Here is a 25389-nt window from a genome sequence, read left to right on the forward strand (position 1 = left end):
ATGACCAGCATTTTCTTTCTCTCCCATTGCTGCTACCTCAGGAACAGCTCAAGGAGTGAAAGAAGTGGGAGAACATCAAGTGCCTGCTAGACTTTAACCCCAAACCTCATGTAAATGCTGTTGAGGCTGGAGAAGAGAAGGCTGCATGGAGACCTCATAGCAGCCTTCCAGGATCTGAAGGGGGCCTATAGGGATGCTGGGGATGGACTCTTCATTAGGTACTGTAGTGATAGGACAAGGGGTAATGGGTTAAAACTGAAAAAGGGGAAGTTTAGATTAGGTATAAAGAGGAAATTCTTTCTTGTTAGGGTGGTGAGGCACTGGAATAGGTTGCCCAGGGAGGTTGTGAATGCTCCATCCCTGGCAGTGTTCAAGGCCAGGTTGGACAGAGCCTTGGGTGATATGGTTTAGAGCGAGGTATCCCTGCCCATGTCGGGGAGGTTGGAACTTGATGATCTTAAGGTACTTTCTAACCCTAACTGTTCTGCGATTCTAAATTGTTTGGGCTCATCTCCACAAAGATGATAGCAAAGTGCACAGAGTGGACTATGCTAGCACTACTGGAAATGCATCAATGCTGACAGTGAAAGAAAAGGGATGTCTTGCAGCATAAAGGCAAAGCAACCATGTTTTAGACCCCTTTTTTACTGTGAATTAAGGTGTGACAGGCAAGATAGGGAAATCTGAAGATCACTAAGAGTAGTCAGATCCAGGAATTGATTAATTTTTTGTTTTCATACCATTACTTTTTTATTAATAATCTTACACTGCAGTTAAAATTATTGTTTGGATCAAGGTCAGCAAGGTTTGAAAAGCATTATGCCATTAACATGAAGAACCACCACTAATAAGGACTTCTACACATGTAACATTTCATTTCCATGTTAAAAACCCCTCTTAATTGGAGGCAATCATTTAAACATTTGATTTTCTCTAGTGCCCCGTGATAATTATTCTGATGCCAACACTTTAAAGGGGAAGGTCAAAAGTCAGTCACATGTTATCAAGAATGTTCTCTAGAGACTTAATCTGCTAAGAGTCTTACCCTAATCCTTCCAAGGTATTCCTTAATGCTAACAAATCTGCAGCGAACCCTCTGCAGGAAACTCCTGTGCAGAACATAACGCCTACTCCAGTTGCTATTTATTGCAGAAAAGGCAGAATTAAAAAAAAAGAAGAAAGATTTTGCTTCTTTCAATACATGAGATTTCTTCATCTCTTTGTGCAGCCTCTGTGAGCGCCGTTCAGCTCTGGATTTCAGATTTTTCTTCTGATCAGCTTTAAATTGTACCTTCCCAATACAAAATGAAACAACATTTAGCCTGTGACCTTCAGCCACAGAGACTCCTGGAACAGACGGCATACTGTCAGTGTGAGGCATACTGATACATCACATGGCATGTGGCTCTTGAAGAAGTTCCCACACACAGAATGAAGCAATGAACGAATCTGCACACATATCAAGCTTCCAGAGTAAATCAGGGGGGACACAACACTCGGACACAGATGGACACCACAACATGGACAGCGAGAGACAAAACACACCGCAAGCAAACAACATATAAAGGACAATTAGACACAATATTTTAACTTGTTCTCAATTCCAAGAGAGCAATACAAAAACCTTGAAAGGTCTAAAGGCCATGAAGAATAGGTCAAGTGCAGCTTTGAGCAGAGTAAATACTTTAACAAACCAAGTCTTTGGGGTTATTCAGATAAGTAAAACTACAGAATAAAGTTATATACTAGAAGGTTAAAAAGAGGAGAGAGTGGGGATTTCATTGTGGGTTATCATGATAAGAAAATCTCAATTTAAAGGCAGCATAAAGAAAATATAGAAGTAGGGTTAAAAAAGTTTGCTTTTACTCTAACTAAAGCAAGCCTCACAACTACCTGCAGTTAGATTTCCTCTCTTACTGTCCTTGCTGACAAGTAGTATATCATTCAGATTAACAGACAGCAGTCAAGATTGTCCCAATACATGCTGGAATTACAGCAGAATGGGCTTATTTCTTCCTTCTCTTATGCACTGGTGAAACAACAAATACTGAACAGCTTAACGGTTCTTTTCTCCCTCTCTTCTGCTTTTTTCTATACATTAATTAGGCAAAGATGGCTAATAAAAATGAAATTAAATTATGACTATTAAATTATATTAATATATAACAAATATATATTATAAACTATGCCTCTCAGGGAAGGTTTTCAGCATGGTTAGCAGGGAATTCAGCAAACTTTTCCTTTAGCATTAATAAGAGTTTTGGTCCCAGTTCCTTCACATTACATTTACAATAGCCCCTACCCCAGCCAACCCTACAACTCCATCCTGCATTTCCTTGTTTAGATTAGGCTTGTTAAGCACTGTGAAACATGCACAGTGCTCATTTACAACTTCATACATGGGCAAAAGCCCAGGGAGATTCCAGGAATATGTTTTATTGTGAAACAAGGAAGCAGGGGTGTACAAGAGCTATTACTGAAGATAAGCTCATTTCCTTTACTGTATGAAAAAACATTTTTCAGTGTTAAAATCTTCCTCTGCAAAACTTCACCCTTGACAGATGGGTAGGCCAGCCCGGAATAAAGCACAGATATACAAATAGCATGGGTCTTCCATCTGAGGGGCTCAGGAAGGCATCCTGCTTCTCCAGGGGAGCAGATATCACCATGGTGCTACTCAGGGTACTCCCCTCCCTCCACAGCTCCTCGAGGCTAAACAAGGACAGAGCATGAAATTACCCACCAGCGATGCTGCTCTTGGTGGTATGATGAGCTCAGGGACACTAAAGTCCTTCATTAAAGCCAAGAGCTCACCATGTATGCCCAAATCACACCAGTGTTAGGTGAAAAAAAAGGTTATTACTGCACCCATTTTTCTCACTATAAATCAGTTTTCTGCTGTAAGAAGACTGAGAAGTGCTCATTGAGTTGCATTTTCTTTGTACCAAACACAATTCACTGTGGAAGAGAAGCAACTGCCAAAACTGCATTTTTGCTTATCCTGGGGCCATAAATGACAAGACTGAGTGAGCATACTTACTGGATATTGATTTTGCCCTTTTTACTCACTTTTCCTTCTTTGATTTTGAAAGAACTAGAAAAAAATAGGGAAATGAAAAGTTGGCACATGCTCCTCTTTCCTTCTTGAGCACAGAAAAGGCTTAAAAACCCTCTTGTTAGATATCATGATCAAAAGCAGAAGGATTTAAGAAAACATGCATAGTTTTCAAACACTAAGTGGAATTAATTTGCATTTCTAACAACTTTTTTTTACTACATGCTCTTGAAAGGTAATTTACGTTTTAGAATTTAATAAGAGAACTAGTAAAAGTATTTTAGAAAAAAAAAAATCTGGTTTATACCACACACTTGAAAATTACACATAGGAAGGACATTTCCTATTGTTATTCCATTTCCTAGTTTTCTGCTACTTTTCGCATTTATCCAAAGAGTATTAGAAATAAATCTTTTTTCCATGTCTATAATGTTTCCCTGTAAGAGAATAGACCTCTTTTTTTTTATTTTTTTTAATTTTGTATAAGCTTTTATACAAAAAGTCTTATACAAGCTTGTCAATTATTTTTAAGCTTGTATACTACATAAGTAAATAACAATTCAGAAACACATCCTGATAGGCAGGCAAGAACTGAAGCACTAGCTTGGTGTAACTTAAGTTCACAGGCAATGCAAAAGTCATTTATGTGAGTAGAGAGAATTGAAGCTCAGAAGGAATAAGAACACTGTAAAACTTGGAGCCTCCACACACAGCCTGAGGCATTCAACTGTCTGCTTTGCTGGAAACTAAAAATAAACAAATGAACATAACATACAGCAGCTTTTACTGGTATCTCTTAATAAAGAATATTTTCCTTCCAAAACCAGCAAGAAATAAGTGAGCTGGCAAAAATATGAAATCCCTTTACACACAATGTTTACACTCAAAATACTAGCAATAAAGAGGATGTCACCTGCAGCAGCTCCAACCTTGTTTGTCACTAGATTAACTAGAGAGCCAAGGAGGACAATGACTCAACCATTCATGCCTACTAGGCTTGCTGTGAAAGGCTCCATTCACTCACCAGCTGGCATGGTGGAAAGATATCTGAAGTTGTGAACAAGTGCAAGGGGTTGAGACAACCTGGCCCCACTGCAGTCTGAAATCAAAGCTGCAATTAATTATATATGGAATGCAGCCAGGCACTCCTAGCATTGTAATCAAATGGGACCACACAGAAAAAAGAAAATCCTTTATCACAGAACAAGCACTACAGAAGGAGTTAGGGTTCTTACAAGAGGTTTTTTTTTTACGTAATTCTTTACTGCACTATTCCCATTGACAGGCTCCATGAGTTTACCTTGAAACTTCAAGTCTGCTGCTTCTGTTCTATTTCAAATAAAAGGCTTATGTGCCTGTTTATCTGTTGTCCTGCCACCAAAATCAGCCACTTTAGAGTTGTTCCCTTTCATACATGCCTCCTGTCCTCACACTTATAGCAATAATTTTATACTATTCCAGTGCTTATACCCTAGAGATATTTAGATCTTCTGGATCACCACTCAAACAGCTTGCAGATCACAAGTCTGACCTTAGAAGTTCAACTGCATGTTGTCACAGTCTACAGAATTCAAGATGCTGTAGGCATGTTTCAGATGAGACCAGCCTCAGATAGTTTCCCCTTAGTGTAATTCTCCAAGACTGCACAACTTTTTTTCCCTTGGTGCAAACGGAATGTAAAAAGTGCACCTCAAAACAAAATTACAAGGATAGCTAAGGTCAACCAGAAGGCTGGAATAGCATCAACATCACCCACATCGTGAAAGAAGCAGCATTCCCAACATTTATCTGATGTGTAGTACTAAACTTGTATCTTCCTACCATGATCATCATTAAACACTATTATAGTACTATTTTGAGTCTGCAACAAAATTAGGACCCCAGGGTGTAGTACCTGGCATACATATCAATAGTAACATACTGTAGATGCAGAACTTTGCCATTTAAATCAGAAAAAAAAAATGACAACCCAAAACAGGGGAGGAAAAGGGAAAAAAAGTGTCCTACACTGTTTCTTTCTTTTGAAAAGGTGAACACACAGGCAATGCACAGCAGGGCCAGGAAGCAAAGAAAGCTTCAGCTTCTCTATCTTCATCGCTCTTTATTCATTATTTCTGTAATTTGTTTTCGTGATTAATATTGCAAGACTTATTCCAATGTACTTATTTAATCATCTAATTTCTATTCAGAGTGTAACAATAAAATCAATAGGAAGCTGATCACTTTAAATAGAAGTGGTCTACAGTCTTTGCATAATAGGGTACAAGTTATCTGAGAATGGGGTATTACTTATCATAGAATCATAGAATAGTTAGGGTTGGAAAGGACCTTAAGATCACCTAGTTCCAACCCCCTGCCATGGGCAGGGACACCTCACACTAAACCATGTCACCCAAGGCTCTGTCCAACCTGGACTTGAACACTGCCAGGGATGGAGCATTCACAACCTCCCTGGGCAACCCATTCCAGTGCCTCACCAGGAAAGAACTTCTTCCTTATATCCAATCTAAACTTCCCCTGTTTAAGTTTTAACCCATTATCCCTTGTCCTATCACTACAGTCCCTCATGAAGAGTCCTTCCCCAGCATCCCTATAGGCCCCCTTGAGATACTGGAAGGCTGCTATGAGGTCTCCACGCCACCTTCTCTTCTCCAGGCTGAACAGCCCCAGCTTTCTCAGCATATCTTCATATGGGAGGTGAAAGTTTATATCAAGTTTATTTTTTACAGTGTGTCTTGGGTTTCAAGGTATTAAAATACCAAACAATAATTAAGCAATTTTAATGATCAATAAAGATAAACATGAAGGTAGAGTGGGGCGTGTTAACAGCAAAAGTTGTGAAGATGCGCATCTGGTTTACTACAAATTAAACACAACCAACCTTAGAACCATTAAGAATGGTACCAGTGTAACTGCCATCACTTATGAACTTACATTATGCATTCACCATCTAAAAACCTTCCTGATTCAATGCCATAGTGGAAAGCACCAAAAGGCTGAACAAGCCCAAGCTCCCTGCTTGCAGTGTAACTCTTCTTTTACTGCCTAGTGTACTTCTTATTGGCAGGTGTTATTTTCATGGACTGTCACCATGTATTTTGACTCTGAGGAGAAAGGGGCCAATTCAATATGCATTCATGGTTATACACAGTGGTAAAATATGCAAAGATCTGAATTCCCACATACTACAACATATGAGCACCAGTTAGCATCTCTCAGGAACATTGGCTTACTAGCAGGAAAATATGCTATCTCTAAGGATGTTGGGGGGTGGTTGGGTCTTATTTTTATTTCTGATTTTTCCTTTTTTATCACTGTTGTGGTTTAACCCTAGTCAGACAGCTTGTTCACCCGCTCCCCCCCCCCTTCTTGCCCTCCCCTATTCTCGGAGGGATGGAGGGGAGAATCAAAAAGAATGCAACTCCCACGGGTTGAGATAAGAACAGTTTAGTAACTAAGGTATAACAGAAATCACTACTGCTACCACCAATAATAGTAATGATAAAGGAAATAACAAGGGAAGAGAACATAACACCTCATCACCAGGCGACCGATAACTCGCCCCCCCAGCCCAACCAAGCACTGACTGATACCTCCTCCAACCCTGCAGTCCACCTGCTCTTCTGGGTAACTCTCAGTTACATCCTGGGCATGACATGCTGTGGTATGGAATACCTCTTTGGTCAGTTTGGGTCAGGTGTCCTGTCTCTGCTTCATCCCAGCTTCCCTCCTCCCTGGCAGAGCATGAGGCTCACAAAGTCCTTGGCCAAACCAAAACATCATTTTTATCAGCTCTGTTCCCAGCCCAAAAGTCAAAACACAGCACTGCACCAGCTACCAAGAAGGAGAAAAAATGACTGCTAAACCCAGGACAATCACTGACAATTGAGCTTCTCCATAAGGCCACAACATGTTGAAAAAATGAATTTGAAAAGAAGAAAGAGAAGTTGCAATGACCAGGTCTGGCAGCACCAGCACCCATCCAAAAGGAAGAGGAGCTTAAACAGACCTTATCAATGAGGTAGTGTAAATAGGTATGTCTGAGATACTCTCTACTGTCAGTCATCTCTGTGTAGTTAGGCAGAAATATGACAAGCAGCGGTGGGACTGCAGAGAGAGGCAGAAGAAATGTACCCCATGGGGGCAGAGATCCCAAGCCACAGTCAGAACACAGCTGACTCAGTGCTCAGATAGAAGAGATGCATGAAAAAGGGGAAGAAGGTGCACAAAAGAAGCTGCTTGGCAGCAGCCTGAAGTTAAATCATCTCTACTGTACTGTAAAGTTTGAACTTCTCCTTAGATTTAAAGAAATATAAACACTTTCACAGCATGACTGGGCAGCAAAAGCAGGTGCCTCCCATCACATGGGGGAAGAGACTCATCCGCCAAGCATGGCTGAGTGCACTAAAAGGAGCCCAACTAAATAGACCTTATGTTTGGCTGGTTTTTAACCTCATGCAGGGTATTACTGGGGCATCTTAGGTTCCCCCAGCTGTGTAAAATTCCTTCATTAAAAATAAGAAAATATTATCATCCTTCACAAATGTAGAAAGGCTAACGGCTATATTTTCAACATTTCAAAAAAGTGAATAAGGATGAAGAGGGATTTCCAAATGCCTGCAGGTACTTAAGACTACTGATGATTATGCAGAAAGAGGAAGCAAAGAGAAAATTAGTACTGGAAATCCTGTATGACTAATAATTTGAATTAATTGCAGTACATGAAAAACAACAAGGTGCTTGGTGACAGCCAGCATGGCTTCACTAAGGGGAAATCCTGCCTGACCAATTTGGTGGCCTTCTATGATGGGGCTACAGAACTGATGGACAGGGGTAGAGCAGTTGATGTCATCTACCTGGACTTGTGTAAAGCATTCAACACTGTCCCACATGACATCCTTGTCTCTAAAATTGGAGAGACAACAATTTGATGAATGGACCACTCGGTGGATAAAGAACTGGATGGACGGCCGCACACAAAGATCTGTGGTCAATGGCTCAATGTCAACGAGTGGTGGCCCTCGAGGGATCGGTGTTGGGACCGGTCTTGTTCAACATCTTCATCGCTGCCATGGACAGTGGGATTGAGTGCGCCCTCAGCAAGTTTGCCGATGACACCAAGCTGTGTGGTTCGGTTGATACGCTGGAGGGAAGCAATGCCACCCAGAGGGACCTTGACAGGATTGTGAGGTGGGTTGATGCCAACCTCATGAAGTTTAACCATGCCAAGTGCAAGGTACTACACCTGGGTCGGAGCAATCCCAGACACAGTTACAGGTTGGGCAGAGAAGAGATTCAGAGCAGCCCTGCAGAGAAGGACTTGGGGGTGCAGGTCAATGACAAAATGAACATGAGCCAGCTTCAGTGTGCACTCGCAGCCCAGGAAGCCAACCGTATCCTGGGCTGCATCAAAAGGAGTGTGACCAGCATGTCGAAGGAGGTGATCCTGCCCCTTTACTCTGCTCTCGTGAGACCTCACTTGGGAGTATTGTGTGCAATTCTGGTGTCCTCAACATAAAAAGGACATGGAAATCTTGGAACAAGTCCAGAGGAGGGCCATGAGGATGATCAGGGGACTGGAGCACCTCCCGTATGAAGATAGGCCGAGAAAGTTGGGGCTGTTGAGGCTGGAGAAGAGAAGGCTGCGTGGAGACCTCATAGCAGCCTTCCAGTATCTGAAGGGGGCCTATAGGGATGCTGGGGATGGACTCTTCATTAGGGACTGTAGTGACAGGACAAGGAGTAATGGGTTGAAATTTAAACGGGGGAAGTTTAGATTGGATATAAGGAGGAAATTCTTTCCTGCTAGTGTGGTGAGGCACTGGAATACGTTGCCCAGGGAGGTTGTGAATGCTCCATCCCTTGCAGTATTCAAGGCCGTGTTCGATGTAGCCTTGGGTGATATGATTGAGTGAGATATGTCCCTGCCCATGGCAGGGGGGTTGGAACTAGGTGATCTTAAGGTCCTTTCCAACCGTAAGCATTCTATGATTCTATGGTAGATTTAATGGACATGGAAGAAATGGATCTGCCAGCTGACCACTGTAATCCACTCCCCAGGGGAGCAGAAGCAACATGTTGATCATGTATCTATAGATACATAAACAAACACACAAACCTTTCAGTCCTTTTAAGTTGGACAACCTACAATGTAACATGAAAAACAACACCCTGAGACCAGTTGTCCGGTGATTTGGGAGGTGACCAAGGAAGAAAAGACACAAATAAAAAAGAAAAAAACCCCAAACACATAACACAAATATTTCATTTCTAAAAACTGAACACTTATCACATTAAACTGGGCTGACCACTTGAGTTCATAATCCAGAAACACCCATATTCTGCTTTAGCATGTAAACTCCCATTAAAATCAAACATCAGATACAGATACCATGGGTAAGTGTAGCCCAATCCAATAGAATCATAGAATAGTTAGGGTTGGAAAGGACCTTAAGATCATCAAGTTCCAACCCCTGTGCCATGGGAAGGGACACCTCGCTCTAAACCGTATTACCCAAGGCCTCATCCAACCTGACCTTGAACACTGCCAGGGATGGAGCATTCACAACCTCCTTGGGCAACCCATTCCACTACCTCACCATCCTAACAGGAAAGAATTTCCTCCTTATATCCAATCTAAACTTCACCTGTTTAAGTATTAACCCGTTACCCGTTGTCCTATCACTACAGTCCCTAATGAACAGTCCCTCCCCAAAATCCCTATATCTCTCACTTTAAGCAAAGAAGCTAGGAAAGTTGCAAGCAGTGAACACAATGCCAGCGTGGGACATGCCTGCTTTGTACCCTCTGAATTTATATCAGTTACCAGACTGAAAACGAAGTGCAACCATGCAAGGCAAGTCAGACATGGGGGGCCAAGGGAAAAAGGGAGGTAAGATGTTGGAACCAAACACCAGATCTCAGCTTTCAGGTGCCTGAAGACATCATAGTTTGGATGCAAAAATCACATTGATACTGTATTCCAGTTTCCTAGAACAAAAGATTAACCTAATAGCCTAATACCCAATACCCTAATAACCTAATAGCACAAGTACCTAAGAGTCCTGTTTTCCACACTGGATGTGAAGCTGAATCCAAAACACTTCAGTCCAGGGCCATTTATACTGGCCAGACCTGATCTACAGAAGAAGGCCTCTCAAGGCAATTGTGTAACATTTTAAATTGCTTCTAAATTAGTTATTCTAATATATCCATTATCTGAAGAAAAAGTACACACAAGATCTATGAAGACAAAAAAAAACAAGAAGATAGGCTGTTCTATTTTGGTAACACATGTTAAAGTATTCTGTCAGCCCTACTGTTGACAATAATCCTTCCTCTAGTTCTCACGAAAATGTCTTTCTTTGTAAACAGAACATCTTGTGCCCCACAGAAGTTACTTAGGGAGCACGGAGTTGTGAATACCTCAGGACACAAAGTGCCTTGCTCCCATGGAGCAGGACTGCACTCCCACCCAGAGAACAGCAGCTCCCCATCTGCACACAGCTTCAGTGGTGACTTACTGGCATTTAGGAGGCCAGTACAACCAACCCTGAAAAACGTGTTTATAATACCTAAAGAAGAAGAAAAGAAGTGCTAATGAGAAATCAGCTCATTGTCATCTCATTTTTTCCACATCTTCAGTTATTTGTCATTTGCTTATGTCTCATGACTGACAACATTCATGGCAGCTGCTAGCTGAATGGGAGCTTTCCAGCGACTGCTAAATAGACTGTTTGTCTTCATTAGGGCTATGTACAAATTCATGCAGCAAGGACTGTCATTAGGCAGATCCAGTCTTTCAAGTTCTGCTGCCACAGTCCAAGATTTCTGCTTTAGCAGACTTTCGCCTAGTTTTGTTAGCTGGGCATGGAAGAACCAGTTTCTATTAACCCGAGTTGTTCTTTGTTGTGACCCATCACAGTGGTTTCCAAGCATACTTTCAAAACGTTGCATTATAAGGGAAGAAGGTAAAACATACATACCACATCTTCGGGGTAACAAGTTTCATTGTATTGCATTTATTTGCTTTCCACTTATCTTTTTTTACATTAAAAAAAATAATAATAATGAATCTGTATCAATTAGATGGTTGAACAACCAAGAGGAGAGACCTAGCCTGACCTTCAATTTTTCTGCAGAGAGACTGATGAGCTGACATTATAGTAAGTGGATAAAAATGGCACATAACCTCAGTAGCTGAAATTGAATGAAAATGATTTTTAAAGTCAGGGCAACATTACAGCTGTATTTCAAAACAAACATCCTTGTCCTTCAGCATGCTTGGGAAAGGGCATGCAAAGCTGGAGTCAGGCTTTAGATGCAAGACACTGATATTCAAGAGAAGCAGCAGCTGTTTCCTCTGTGGTTCTAATAATTAAAATTTTTGTTGGTTTGCTTTGTTTTTAAGGAAGCTAAACAGCAGTAGCAGATCCTTCTTCTACTTGGTTCTCTTTCTAAGACCAAACCCCTTACTCCTACCTGTAAGTGGGGCCCTCCTGCATTAAGTTTCTTCCAACAATTTACCACCTTCTTAGACTGTTCATCATAGGGAATATGCACTAGCCATATTCATTTGTGCTATTCATTTCCCTTTCAGGTGCTGCTCTTCAAAAGAGAGTATATCTCCACCATAGTTCCAAAGCACTACCAAGAGAAAATGGTCCTTAGGACAAGGCCACAATCTGCTATTATACTATACACCTACATGAGACACGAGAGGTTTGCAAGGGAACTGTACAAGAGGAGCTGAAAGACTACTGCCAGCAAGATTTTAAAGAAGAAATTAACTAAACTTCCTACCCGAGAATTAGGCGTAGGACATCAAGTCTTTTCTCTCACTGTCAGAGATGAATACACCATATAGATACAACAACTGTTACCTTAATTACTGCTGTACACTGTATTCAAATACGTTTATTATAAGAATGTACTGGAGGAATGCTCTTAGGGTAACTTTTAGCTTAGACAATGAGTCATGATCAGTCCTTGAATTCATCCTTAAATCATAGAATCACGGAATAGTTAGGGTCAGAAATTCTTTCCTGTTAGGGTGGTGAGGCACTGGAATAGGTTGCCCAGGGAAGCTGTGAATGCTCCATCCCTGGCAGTGTTCAAGGTCAGGCTGCATGAGGCCTTGGGTGATATGGTTTAGAGCAAGGTGTCCATGCCCGTGGCAGGGGGGGTTGGAACTTGATGATCTTAAGGTACTTTCCAACCCTAACTATTCTATGATTCTGTGATTCCTACTGCAGGTAGGAAGCTGTAATTTCTATGAAGAGGTGCTGAAGAAACCACAAAACTATGAAATGCAGTACTCTGCTCAGCAATGGGGTTAAACCCTCACTTAACCAATACCATCCTTTCCCTTCAGGAACAGGCCACCACTAAAACACAATACCATCTCTATTAATAGTGTGATTACAATGTGAATAGTGACCTACACCTGTGGCATTTAAACAAACGTAAGTCTCCTATTCTGGTTCCTGGTGTAGTACATCTTTCCATGAGATAGTGTTGGAAATTGGAATGCCAATTAATGGAAGGCCCTGATCTTCCCCTGATTCAGGCAACCATGCACACACACAACACTCACTACAATTAACAACTTTAGTAACATTCTGCATTAATTTCAGGTATAAGTATTAGTCCCAAGGTGGTATGTCAGTTATCACATAAATCCAAATTATGACTGATATAATTTCATATGCAAGGGTCCTGAAGGTTCAATCCGCCATGTCTTCTCTGGTTCTGGTGCTTTCTTTGTTCCTTTATCTTCACTGCTGTAAAGGTGGTCAATATTATCTGGTACGGTCCGTTCCACTTCTCCCGTAGAGGATCTCCTGAAAAATTCTTAAACCCAGTCTCTGGATCTAAAAGGATGAGTCTGATAATCCACGCCTCTCGCTCTTGTCCCCAGTATTTTCTTCTTTCTTCTAATTGCTTTTCCCAGATTGATCAGAAACTCTAAGAGATAACCTTCTCCCACTTCCAGAAGACTTTCTCCTTTAAACTGCGACTGATATTGTCTTCCATATAAAATTTTACAGCCTCTTCTTTCAACCGAGGTTTAGTTCAAATTCTTAATAGAGCCAGCAGTAAGGCTTGGTATCAGTATCTTGACATACTAATCTGTTGTTTTATTATCTTTCCAACTTGCCCACTGGCCTGTATGGAACATGTAGTTGCCAATGAATTTCTAATTTTTGCTAATTTCTTGTACTAAAGGTTGAGCCTCGGTCAGAAGGCTCAACCACAGTTTCTGTATCATGATGTTGCACAAGGGTGGCCTGGTATTTTAAAAAACACGACAGTGGGCTTCTTTCTGTTCCAGGACTGCTGATAGCACATGGGGCACTAGCACAGTAATCCTTTGTCCCAAGGTGAATTTGCGAGCCTCTTCAATATTCATGACAACTGCTGGCACAGCCCTGGGGCATCCAGGCCATTCTTTTTTGCTCGCTTCATTCAGCTGTTTTGAAAAATACACCATTGCCCTCTTATAGGGTCCTAGTTTCTGAGTAAGGACCACCAAAGCTATTCCCTGTTCTTCATAGGAATATAGCCAAAAGGATTTAGTCATATCCATAAGTCAGAGCTGCCGCTCTAATTAGCTCTGCTTTTAAATTTCTAAAGCCCTCCTCTGATGAATAAAGACAGGGGTGTAACAGTTCATCTAGGGGTCTTACCGGAACACCATAATCATACATCCAAAGTCTGCATCATCCAGTCACTCCCAGGAACATACGGAGGTTCTTGATGGTTGTTGACAAATGGCTTCTCTTCGAGCAGTTCCAAGTTCTCTCTGTCCTCCTGTTATTTCATATCCTAGGTAGGAAACTTGGGTTTGGATTAGTTGGGTCTTTGTCTGGTTACCCAATAACCATTCAGTCCCAGAAAATTCAATAATCCCACCATTCACTGAACACATTCTTCCCTTGTTTCAGTAGCAATTGATAGGTCATCCACATATTGTAACAGAGTCCTCGTCTGAGTGGGTGATTTCCATGATTCTAGTTCCAGTGCTGATTTTGACCAAGTTAATTGGGTTTTCCTTACTGTGTCAGGATTTTCCCATTCAAAAGCAAATAAATTCTGGTTTTCTTTGGCCAATGGTAAGCAAGAGTCCTTAAATCCAAGACGGCAAATCATTTCTGATTCAATTTAGTCAATAAGGAAAATGGATTAGCTATTACTGGATTAATATCCTCTATAAATTTGTTGATTCCTGAGATCTTGAACCAATCTGCAACTTTATTTCTTTACTGGCAAGATAGGAGTATTATATTCCAATTCACATTCAATTAAAATAAATGGGGTTTGTTTGTTGTTTGTTTTTTTTTTAAATTCCCTTTCCTGCAATTTTAGGGGATATTGTTTTATTCTAATTGGGCAGGTCCCCCTTTTTATTTCTACTTTAACAGGCAAAGCATTTTTCGCCTTACCTGGAACTTCAGATGCCCATACTCCCAGATATACCTGGATTAAGGATTTCTTCTATTTCAGGGGGGTCCTCTTGTTTGCTTTTTCTGTTGAATTAAAGATATACTCAAAACTGCAATTAATTGATTTTTAACTCTTAATTCCATTTTGCCTTCTTTAAATGTTGCTTCTTGCCCTAATGAAGATTTCGGAGAATTCAGCATGCATAAAAAATTTTATGCATTCCTATTTGTTATCCCAATTTGTACCTTAAGGGTTGCATCGTTTTGCACTTTTTTTTTTTCCTTGGTGGCCAGTAGCTCCCCCATCTGTAACAAATTCTTTTCCCTCTGATTTAACGCCGAATAAGTTGCTCCTGTAGCCACCTAAATTCCACTTTATTTCCTCTAGTCCATAGATTTAATGTAACCAGTGGATCTGCTAGGGTAGATTCCCCAGGTCCCTTGTCAGCCTAGTTCCAATTCAGCCACCGGAGCCACCCCATGGCGCTCCCTACCCCGCAGGGCAGTCTCACTTCCAACGTTCAAAACTCCCCACAGCACACACACACCGATCCGGTTCCACAGGGGAAGAATCCACTTCCCCCACCTTTGCCCGACATTCCTCCTCCATCAGTTTCAAAGCACTTCTGTCCACATTTATTCAACAACCCCTCAGTCCCGTCTGTCAACATGTCTGTTCCCACTTGTTTGTCCGCCCCAGCACCCATCCCGTGCTCAAACACAGGAGCTGCGCGAGCTCCCCTCCTTTCCACTTGGTTTCCCCCCCGTTTTTTTCCTCACAGTTGCTCCCCCTGCTCTGCAGAGGTTTCAGACCCTGCCGCTGCAACAGCACTTCTGGTTTAATGTGAATGCGCTGCTTGTTGCAGGTGACAGCAATCTCCTCCTCATCAATATCTGACAGGACAGATACAGAGGGTGCTCCTCTCGGAGGTGATACATAATTTTCCTGTTTGTAACTTTTAAACATCATTCCCCAATATCACAGGCCGAACAACATCTCTCCAGCTTAGCTTTCAGTTTTTCCTTGTCCTTTTCCAAAGCCAGAATTAGGGATCTGGCAGAGCTATATTAATTTCACATTCTGCCTGCCACTCTGGGTGGTTTCTTAAAGTGAAAAACGTATCTGTATATCGTACTGAATCCCATTTTCCTGGCCACCTCAAAACCAACATTCATTGTAACAACGTATTATAATTCAGAGTTCCATTTTCAGGCCATTTCTCCTGATCTTCCGAAGTATATAAAGGCCACCATTGGTTACAGTATTTCATCAATGTTTTCTTGTTTACCGAGCCCCCAGAAGACCCTCCCAGTTCTTTCCAGTGTGCCAAAATGTAACCCAATGGGCTTTTCTTCAGAATCCCCTTGTTTTAACCGGCTCCCATTTCAAACAATCTTTTACAAATCTCTATAGCTTCTTTCCCAGTGCTCTGCAAATGCACTTAAAAAATATGAGAGCACCTACACAGGAGTGTTATGATATTCTCAGGGGGTTCAGTAAAATAATATCTCTGGGTTCTGAAGATCAACTCCCCTGTTGTTGGATCATAGTTTCGGTTCCAACAAAATTTACACCGTCCTAGTATCCACGGCAGGTTCCACTGTTCAAAAGTTATTATGCACGCATATGTGAGGCTACAAGCCTCTGGTATTGAGTGTGAAGTCCAAGTCTCAAGAGTAGGACTACAGACATTATATTTCTGTTATACAGCCACCGGGGCGCAGAGGGAACTCTACTTAACACACACACCCCCCCCGCCCCCCAATAGCAGCAGTTTACTTTTGTCTACTGCTCCCCCACCGCTTTAACACTAACGACAGACTAATCTTTAACACTAACGACAGACATATACGCACAAAGCACAAAACAAAGACGTTTCGTCAGTCTCCGGCCGCTCTCCTCACGGAGAACACGGAACCGCAGATCAGGACTCCACACTCGCTTCGTAGCTATGCTAGGTCTCAGTCACACAGAAACACAAACACACACATGGGATCCCACACACCCACACTATAGTTCCTCTTACTCTTCTCCTGCTTCTTAAGGCAGCAGGTCTGTCCTGCTTCCCAAAACTTGGGATGCAGCGAAAACCCAGACTCACCCGACCCACCTCCAGGGTCGCTAGCGGCCGCTTATCGGTCAGCGAGCTCCCTGCTTGCAAGCCCTACCTGCCAAGGGGAACTTCGCTGTGCGCCAGACGTCTCTGCGCGCCTTACCGGCAGCCCCGGGCCACGCGTACGCCTTACAGGCCCCCTAAATTACCTCAATTCCAAGCACACCGTTTCTCCGCAGCCGGCACAGGTTGTTGTCTGTCCCTGCAGTGAGCGGACGAGAAGCGGAGCTCCTCCAGGCAAGCGGCCTGGGGCGCCTAGGATGTCCGCCCCTCAGCCGATCCTGCAGCCGAACAGAGGCCTCCTGCCTGGCTCGCCAAATTGATGCGCGGATTGACTCCACAACTCGTTAAAGTTGTAAAGTAGGTATGCTTTTATTCAGTGCTGAGACGCAAGGGGATAATTCCTCAAAGTCATGCGTGCCTCAGTGTTGTTTCCCTCTACATTTATAAGGTTGCTCCATACGCCTATACATATTCATGTCCTATCCCCGCTTCCTATTACAGTGAGCTAGAAGGTCCTTTGCGCCTGCGCAGTGCCCCCTCTGGTCATGGGCAGGGGTCTCAAGATGAAGTAAATGAGTCTTCCTCCTGTGGGTAGGGGTCTTCAAGATGAAGTAAATGAGTCTTCCTCTTCTTGAACTTTTCACCTTTTAGTCTTCACGTATGGCCTTAGGGTTTGGTCCCAGCCATCAACCATCTGCTTCTCCCCCTTAACAGTAGATTCAGGGGTCTGCTTTTCCCTATCAATAGGTGCTTATCAGTAGAATCAGGTGTCTGCTTTTCCTTGTCAATAGAACCAGGTGTCTGCTTTTCCTTATCAATAGCTAGTGCTTTTGTTCTGCTTAGTAGGCATGATAGGTACAGACAATACCTTTGCTTAAGCAATCGAATTCCTCCAACCCCCCTGTACATTGGTCAACCCTCTGCATCACCTGTCACTTAGTAACATTTTAATGGACAGAAAATTCAGTAGAAATTAAAGTGAGCTTAGGAGACTCTTCTGGAAGACAACAAAGACCAACTAGTTTTCTGGAGAAAAAAAGAAACAGCGGGTTCATTCTTAATAAATTACATTTACTGGCAACGGTAAATTTTCCAGAACAAAAGCATTCCAAGAGTTCTTACACACAGTCTTTAAAATGAAAAAAATAAACATTTTTAAAGGTTTATATTTATTACTGGATTTTCAGAGAGCACAGCCTGGTTGTTAATAGTATTGTCTTTCTTTAGTCCAATTTAAAATACACTAAATAAATACATTCATCAACAATAAAGCTTTCTACAAGTAAAAGAATGAAAACAGGTTTCAACAGGAGTCTTTAGGTGCTATATACATTAACATCTGCATCCAAAAGCTCTGGATAGATGTTTTCAGTGCTAAGTATAATGCCTCATTAGCATTTTCTTTCAAATCACTTAACCTAATTTAATAATTTTTCTGCATTTGATTTACTGCATGTCAGATATAATTAGACTTCCGAAAGGCAAGAAATAAAAAGAAACATCTTGTCAATGGAGCAGATACGTACTCACTAGATGAACTAAAGTTCTTCAGAAAAACAGCAATAGCAACAGATTATATCTATGAAAAAATTAAAGCTACAATGGTATTATTTTTGCAGTGTATTCAATTTTTGCTCTTTCAAAAGACTTTGAGTTAAAAGTAGAGCATTTTATTTAACTGCATGGCAACTTCAACATGGATAGCAGAAATGCAAGCTTGCATGCATTTCCTAAGCTGCTATTTACTGTCTTAAGAGACTGCTCTGGAAACTGTTTTCCATGTATCTTGTTTGGTTCATGAGCTACTTTTATTATTTATATCACAATTTCAAATTCTTTTATTTGATCATCAAAAGGCATGAGCAGTGAAAGCACAAGGTTCCTGTTACTCAGCAATATCAGACCAGCCATGTCAACTTTTCACTGTTTTAGTCCCATGCTAGATGAAGCTGCCTTTGCTGGTTTCTTTAAATATCACCACTCCATCTCTACAATGGACAAATAGCATCTGAGGAACTCAAGCTTTCACAGTGTGACCAGAACCCAAGAAACCTTAAGATACTATTTTCTATGATCATTAAGCTCTGCAATCTTATCACAGCACATTAAAATAATGGAAGAAATAGGAACCATTTCCTCCAATCATAGAGGAAGATCATGCTTTCTCCCAGAGGAGATCCTGTATTACACTGTCTTCTGAGTATTTCTCATCAGTCAGATCCATCTCTTCTAGGAGAAAGCAAAGAGTTCTTTGAAACAGGAGGATCTTTTCACTGGAAAGATGTGTAGTGTGCACGGAAATTGGTTATTTGCCAGAGAAATTAATCTCAGTCAGAATTTTTCAGGTTTTGCATTTTACTCCACAATTTGTTTAGGTTTTGATGAGTTAAGTAACAAATATTTATATCATATTTGCAAAAATGTACATCTAGTCTTGGACTTAAAATGGACGCACAACTTCTACCGTACAACCTGAAGAATGAAAAACCTCTGTAGAAAAGACTCCAGATGCTACCTGCAAAGAAAATCACAGCCCACAAAAGACTTGTCACTCAATTTAGTCCCTTTGGGACCCAAATATTTCTGGAATAGTATATTTTTTTTCCTGTAGTCTTTGATGCTATAAACAATATTTTTTCCCCACCAGGAAGTAAAGAACAATCTATTACTTATTACCTTATTTTGTTAAGGTTAGGAAAAGATGAATCTCAAAGCAGAAGAGCATAAAAGGTCCTTCATGCTTTCCAATCATTTTTTTCATACTGTCCAGGTACTGTCTTATATATTGAAGTTACGTTAGTAGAACAGTAGAATATCTATGAAACAGAAAAATGCTTCTTTCACTTACTGTTTTTCAGTATCATCATTTAACAGGACAAACACAGTAGGGTACATTTCCAGTGTTTTTAGAGCAATAGTCTGCCTTAAGGAATACCAGAAGGAACGTGATTTGCTGGCTGTTAAGGAATATCAGGGTTTATTATTCATCACTTACTCTTTCTGTCTTGGACTGATTTCATTCCCCACCCCCTGCCCTTTTACTGCAAAATATAGAATTTAGGAACTAGTTTTTTGTTTACAAAATCCTAATACTTCCACTCTCCCAGTACTTTTCTCCACAGATTTAAGTCCTCAAGAATTTCCATAAGGATACTCCAAGGACTGAGTCTTGATTGTCGGAATATGTTGTTAGCTCTTTCTAATTTTTATCAGCTACTTCTAGAAATAATTAACAATTATATTTCTGTTCCCTACTGGCTAAAAAAACAATAGCTTCTAAACAGTGAGAAGGCTGCTAATAGATACAAGCTAATACCCAGTGTCTTTTCCTGTCCTAAGCAGGATAAAGAACTTGAGGTCTGGTAGGCACTTAATTCTTTAATATCAAAAAAAAAACAAAAAAAAAACTATAAAATATTTTAAGATGGAGAAGTGAACCATGAGAAGAAGAGATAAAAGTAACCCCCAATTATTTCAATGAACAGATCTGTCCAAAATACAGTTATGAAAAAATATATCTCTGGAAGTTCCAGCAGCAAAGAGGGTGTCAGAAGGAACCAGACAACATTCAGGGCTTTGGGTACAACATTAGGCTTAGTAACCGCAAAGTTTAGGTGCTTGCCTTCTCCCCCCCCACTCTTCCCCTCCAGTTCTGTAACTGTACATTTTCCTCCACAAGGAGATAAAGAATAAATGTGTCTAGAAAAAGTAAAATAGGTTATTTCCCCCTTTTTTTAACCTTTTTTTAATGATTATTTGCACCCAGACAATGGTGCAGTACCAAGACTATATTTGTGTGAATAAGCTGAAATTAAGCTCTGTTGACTTTCACTGCTCAACTGGAAGATGACCAGGAGCACATTACCCTGACTAAAATCCAAGAACTCATTAACCACATAATTAGAAGGAAGGTGGAAAAAAATACAATTTCTATTGCTCTCAACTTCTTGTATTATTTACTGAGTTGCACTGTGCAATGCCTAGGAAGTTTTATAAGAGCAGTATATAAAACTATCAACTCATCCTTTGCTACTTTGCTCCATGTTATGAGTTATCATCCCACTGAAACAGTTACATATTGTCCCAGTTAGCCTGTATCTATTATATAAAGGCAAGCAAATGCTTCAGCACAAGGCAGCTAGTAATTATGTTGTATGTTAATGAAGCTGAATTTTCTAAACCGTATTTCCTACAACTGCTTTTCATAGGGTTGATTTTTTTTCCCCACTTCTTATGTGAATGCCATTTTGTCAAACATAATGCCAAGCCATTCTAGTTGCCAGCAACAGCTGCACTTACAGCACCATCTTCTAAGCAAAAACAGCCTTACAAATGTTGCAATGCTGCTTTCTCATTGCGCTCTGTGATAGAATAATTATGAGAGACTGTGGCTGAAACTCCACTTTCTGCAGAAATATGAGCTCCAAATCCCTGACAGTGTTTAGCCTGGCACTGATGCACTACATCCTGAAGGCTACCAACTAAGCCTTCAGACAAGGTTTCTGCAGCTGTCAGGTCGCTGTTATCTAACGTCCAAGACCTAATAACACATCTAACAATGTGAAGAATTACTTCATTAACCAGTTATGATTGCCAGCGGGGATACATCTTAGGAAGCAGGGTAATGCACAGGAGCCTCCAGGGGAAGTAGACATTATGGACCCTTTCCTAACACAATGAGTGTTGTCAATACCTTAAGGAATTTACTGGGGGGTTTCTGCACATCAGGAAGTTGGAAGTAGTTTCATTGCTTTTCTGTGATCTGTCGCTCTGCACCAGCATTCCTATCTGAGCAGTTACTCAGTGCAAGAACCTTCATCTGCCCTTTCCTTCAGTATGCAGGTCATTTTCTTGCAGGCAGGCAGAATTATTTAGCTATTATGTGTGGCATGATGATTGAAAGCCTATGAGACCTACTTTTAGCAGGTCAGCCCCAGTGTTGAAAGGGGTGCCCATAGGGATTCACATGCAAATAGGTTTAGAAATGACTGATGGGGATGAAGGGGAGGGGAAGAATTGCTGCTGACATGGCAAGGTCCACATATCCATGATAATAAAGACAGCATAAGAATTACACACATTTAGACCTCAACATTGTTCCTACCCATCACCTCTCACTGTTGTAGGAAAGCAAACCACAATCGGTGATTTAGCAATGCTGGCCCTCCACATACAGGCTCTCTTACTGAATGCAAATGCACCAAACAAGTAATTTCAGTTCAGCTTTGTGCTTATTCTCCCTGGGAGAGAAACTGGCCGCTCCACTCACAGAGCATAAATATTTTCTTCAATTCAACACTCAGGAGTACAACCAAAATTCTTAATCTGTATTGCTCTCACTACAGCTGCTGTTCACAGCTACTGTGACACAGGGATGAACAAGCAAGAGGTGCTGTTTTGAAGAGGCAAACAATTAAAGATCATCATTACTTCAATCAATTTTCTTTTATTACAACAGGCACACCTTGAAATCTGTTAAGGTGCATTGTTAACAAGTGTTAAAACTTCATGATTCCTAAGTAAAAGTTAAAACCTTGACCACAGATATGGCAGGGGATTTCCTGTCCTTTTGGCTGATTTAATAAATACCTGTGGTGGGAAAAAGCAAATGTGTTTGCTGCTGAATGCCCATAAAGAGCAAACTAGAGATAACATTTACATTTCTTTTTCCCAGTAGTATTTGATTAAGTAATCCATACAGACCACTTGATATTATAATTAGGAATCTTTAGAAGGAGACATCATGTTAAGTAAAACATTCCTGCCCTATCTCAGTCAGGAGAAATGAGGTGGCTGTAGGAAATACAGGGTGACACTTTCTAGATAATCATAATGGTTTCACTGGTATTCATACCTCTGAGGCCCTCCTGCATACTGCAGAAGGGTCTGATGTACTTCCATTTGCTTGCCTTTATGCAGGAATCCAAAAGCTACTAAGGAATTCAGTTTCCCTTTAGCATTTTGCAGCCTCTCCCTCTGCCTTCTTGACTGAGCAGCTGTTCATGTTAAACCAGAGGGGCACCACAGTAAAATTCAGTTTTTGGAGGAGTGCAGGAAAACCAAGTGAGAAATACGCAAGAGGGCTATAGAAAGGACCGAGGGAAATTAAATAGCATTTGGATACCCACAGTGGAAGCTGCAAGTATATTATAATTACACTCAAAGTGTGTATCTCTAGTTTACATCTCTAATAAGAAGTCTGGCCTGCTAGACCCCATTTCTACTGCAACAAAATTTCATATATGAAATTTAGAGAACAGCTGAAGTGATGGGGAAGGGGAAAAAAATAAATAAATCAACTGCCATATTTGATTAGGAGAAAAGAAATGGTGCCAGAGGCAGAGATCCAATGCAGCTTTCAAATGGAAAGAAGACAGCGAGCAATTATTTTTCATGGCCACTAGGAATAGAAAACAAGAACTTTAGCTTAATTCACAATAACTAACACTCAGGTTAAGTACTGGAGGAAATTCTGAAGGCACTGAGAAATAGGTGAGACACAGACTAGCTAGGGAGACTGGAAAATCATCCCTGAAGGTTTTCAAGAGCAAACACTAGCAGAACGTGTTACAGAGGGCTGAGTACACTTGACCTCACATCAGCACAGAGGCATAGATTAACTGGTCCCTGGGATTCCTCCAGCCTTTGTGTAAAGACAGAGAATAAAAACCATCTTATCTGAAGAACAAAGTAAGTTTCTGTTCTTCCTTTTTCTGGAAAGGAACACAATATGCCTGTCTCCACAGTCAAGATAACTTTTAAAGCAGTCACCAAACTATTATTCCCAACACTGCTGCTGAAGGGTATGGAAATTTCTGCTATGATTGGAAATCAATCTCTAACAGATTCTTGATTAAAAATAAATGCATTTCACTGCACACATACTGTAAAATTCATTTTTTTTTCCTCACAAACATTGCAGAGAAACCTCGGGAAGGCATCAAACAGTTTAGCTTAAGTAAGGTTTATCTTATTTACAAGCTCTGACAAAAAATCCCCCCCCACAAAACCAAGAAAAACAACCAAACAAAACAACCAACAGTGAATTTCAGTCTTGCTTCATTGTAAAATAGGATTGGCCCAAAAGGAACAGCAGCTGCTGCAGCACTGGATCTTGTTCTCTGAGGAGCTAAAGATAAGAGCTAAGCTGGGAGGGAACACAACAACAAAAATAAAGTGATCTTCACTTTCTTACACAAAGTTTATCGCATACCTAGAGTATATTAAAAACAAAAACAACAAAAAAATCAACAAAACTTTCTCCTGCAAACAGGAAGGAGAAAGAGAAATAGTTTATATTACGCTGACCAACTGTATCTGGGAGGGAAGCGTTCAAGCCCATACTGAAGATAAACAGGCTTTATACTGAGGTCATTATTTGTAAGCAGAAAATGGTACTGAAATCAGGCTCTTGATTTACACACTTCATTTTGAAGTTACACCCACCCTTTAGCATCTGTAGAGAGGTATCCTGTGGACCTCTGTTAGTACTTGCATATCATTTCCAATCACTACTCCATTAATAAAATGCATGCTTTCTTACCCAAACCAGACCTTTCAAATTACGCTTTCAACATCAAACGCACCTAAAGTTATTTAGCAAAACTGTCACATTTCTTGCTGTTTGTATCAGGATCACCAAGAACATTTGCTTTCCTTTTTCTGTCATTGCAAGGATTGTTCCCAGTGCTTTGCTGAACAAGTGCTGTCTGTTGGGTCATGCCTTTTCTTGCTGTTTCCCTTCTGTCTTGACCTCCTGCCCTGTCGCTCACAGCTGATGTGCATTTCCCTGTCAGTTTCAGCTCCAGGCCACCTCCTTTGCCCACGTTAAAAGTCAGCCCTTCCAAAAAAGGTCTCTCAAATTCCATGCCCTACTACAGCTTCAGTCCAATCCCACCCCTTCCTCACCACTGGCACAAAGTGTGCCAAACCTGTGCAAGTCCAAAATGCACAACAATCCACTTGTGCCTACACCTTTGTATTAACTATGCATATGTATATTACATATGCAAGCTTTTATAACTTGTTTTCCTTGGTTTCTAGTCATTTAAAAAGTCCAAAACTAGTATTTTCTAGGATCCCTTCTGCAACAAGAATTAAACAAAATAAAACCAGACCAACACACATACAAAAACGCCCAGCCACCTCCAAGATTTCTAACTTCCAAGTTTTGTGTTTTAAGAAATTTGTTAACATTAAATTTTTCATAGCTGCATTAAATCACCTAAACTTTCGGTAATACTAAAACTTTTGGTGTATGGGTTTACACAGTAAAAGAGCTTCGGTGCCTAATAGGCTTTTACACTGATGTAAACATGGTCCTGCTAGGCAGAAGATACACTGTGATTTGTTTTTAGTTCAGTAAGTGCCAAGGAAGTCATCACTCTGATAGAGAGAGCTCTACTCTGACCCAAATGGCATTAGATGTTCAGTCTTAAGAAGTGGAGAGGTTGGAGGCCTGGTAGGAAAAGTGTTAAAACAAATGTCATGAACAATTAATTGATCATGAAATTCACAGCAGGGGAATGAAGAATGTTGGATACACACTCAAAATACCCAGTTTCCATGTGAAGAAGGACACACAGCCTCTTAATCAAGAGCCCCCCTTTAACAAAGACAAGTTTTAGGATGAAGCATTTATACTTCTCACAATTATTCCCCAAAACTCAGTAGGTTAATAAAATGGTTGGGGAAGACTACCCATTAGAAACAGAGGAAGACTTATTTCTGTACACCTCTGTAGCCCATGTCTATGATCAATACTCAGGATGTA

The sequence above is a fragment of the Neopsephotus bourkii genome, unplaced genomic scaffold (assembly GCF_033783945.1).
Source record: "Neopsephotus bourkii isolate Nb327-2 ecotype Australia unplaced genomic scaffold, CSIRO-AGI_Nbou_v1 NB_855, whole genome shotgun sequence".
In the NCBI taxonomy this organism is placed as follows: domain Eukaryota; kingdom Metazoa; phylum Chordata; class Aves; order Psittaciformes; family Psittacidae; genus Neopsephotus; species Neopsephotus bourkii.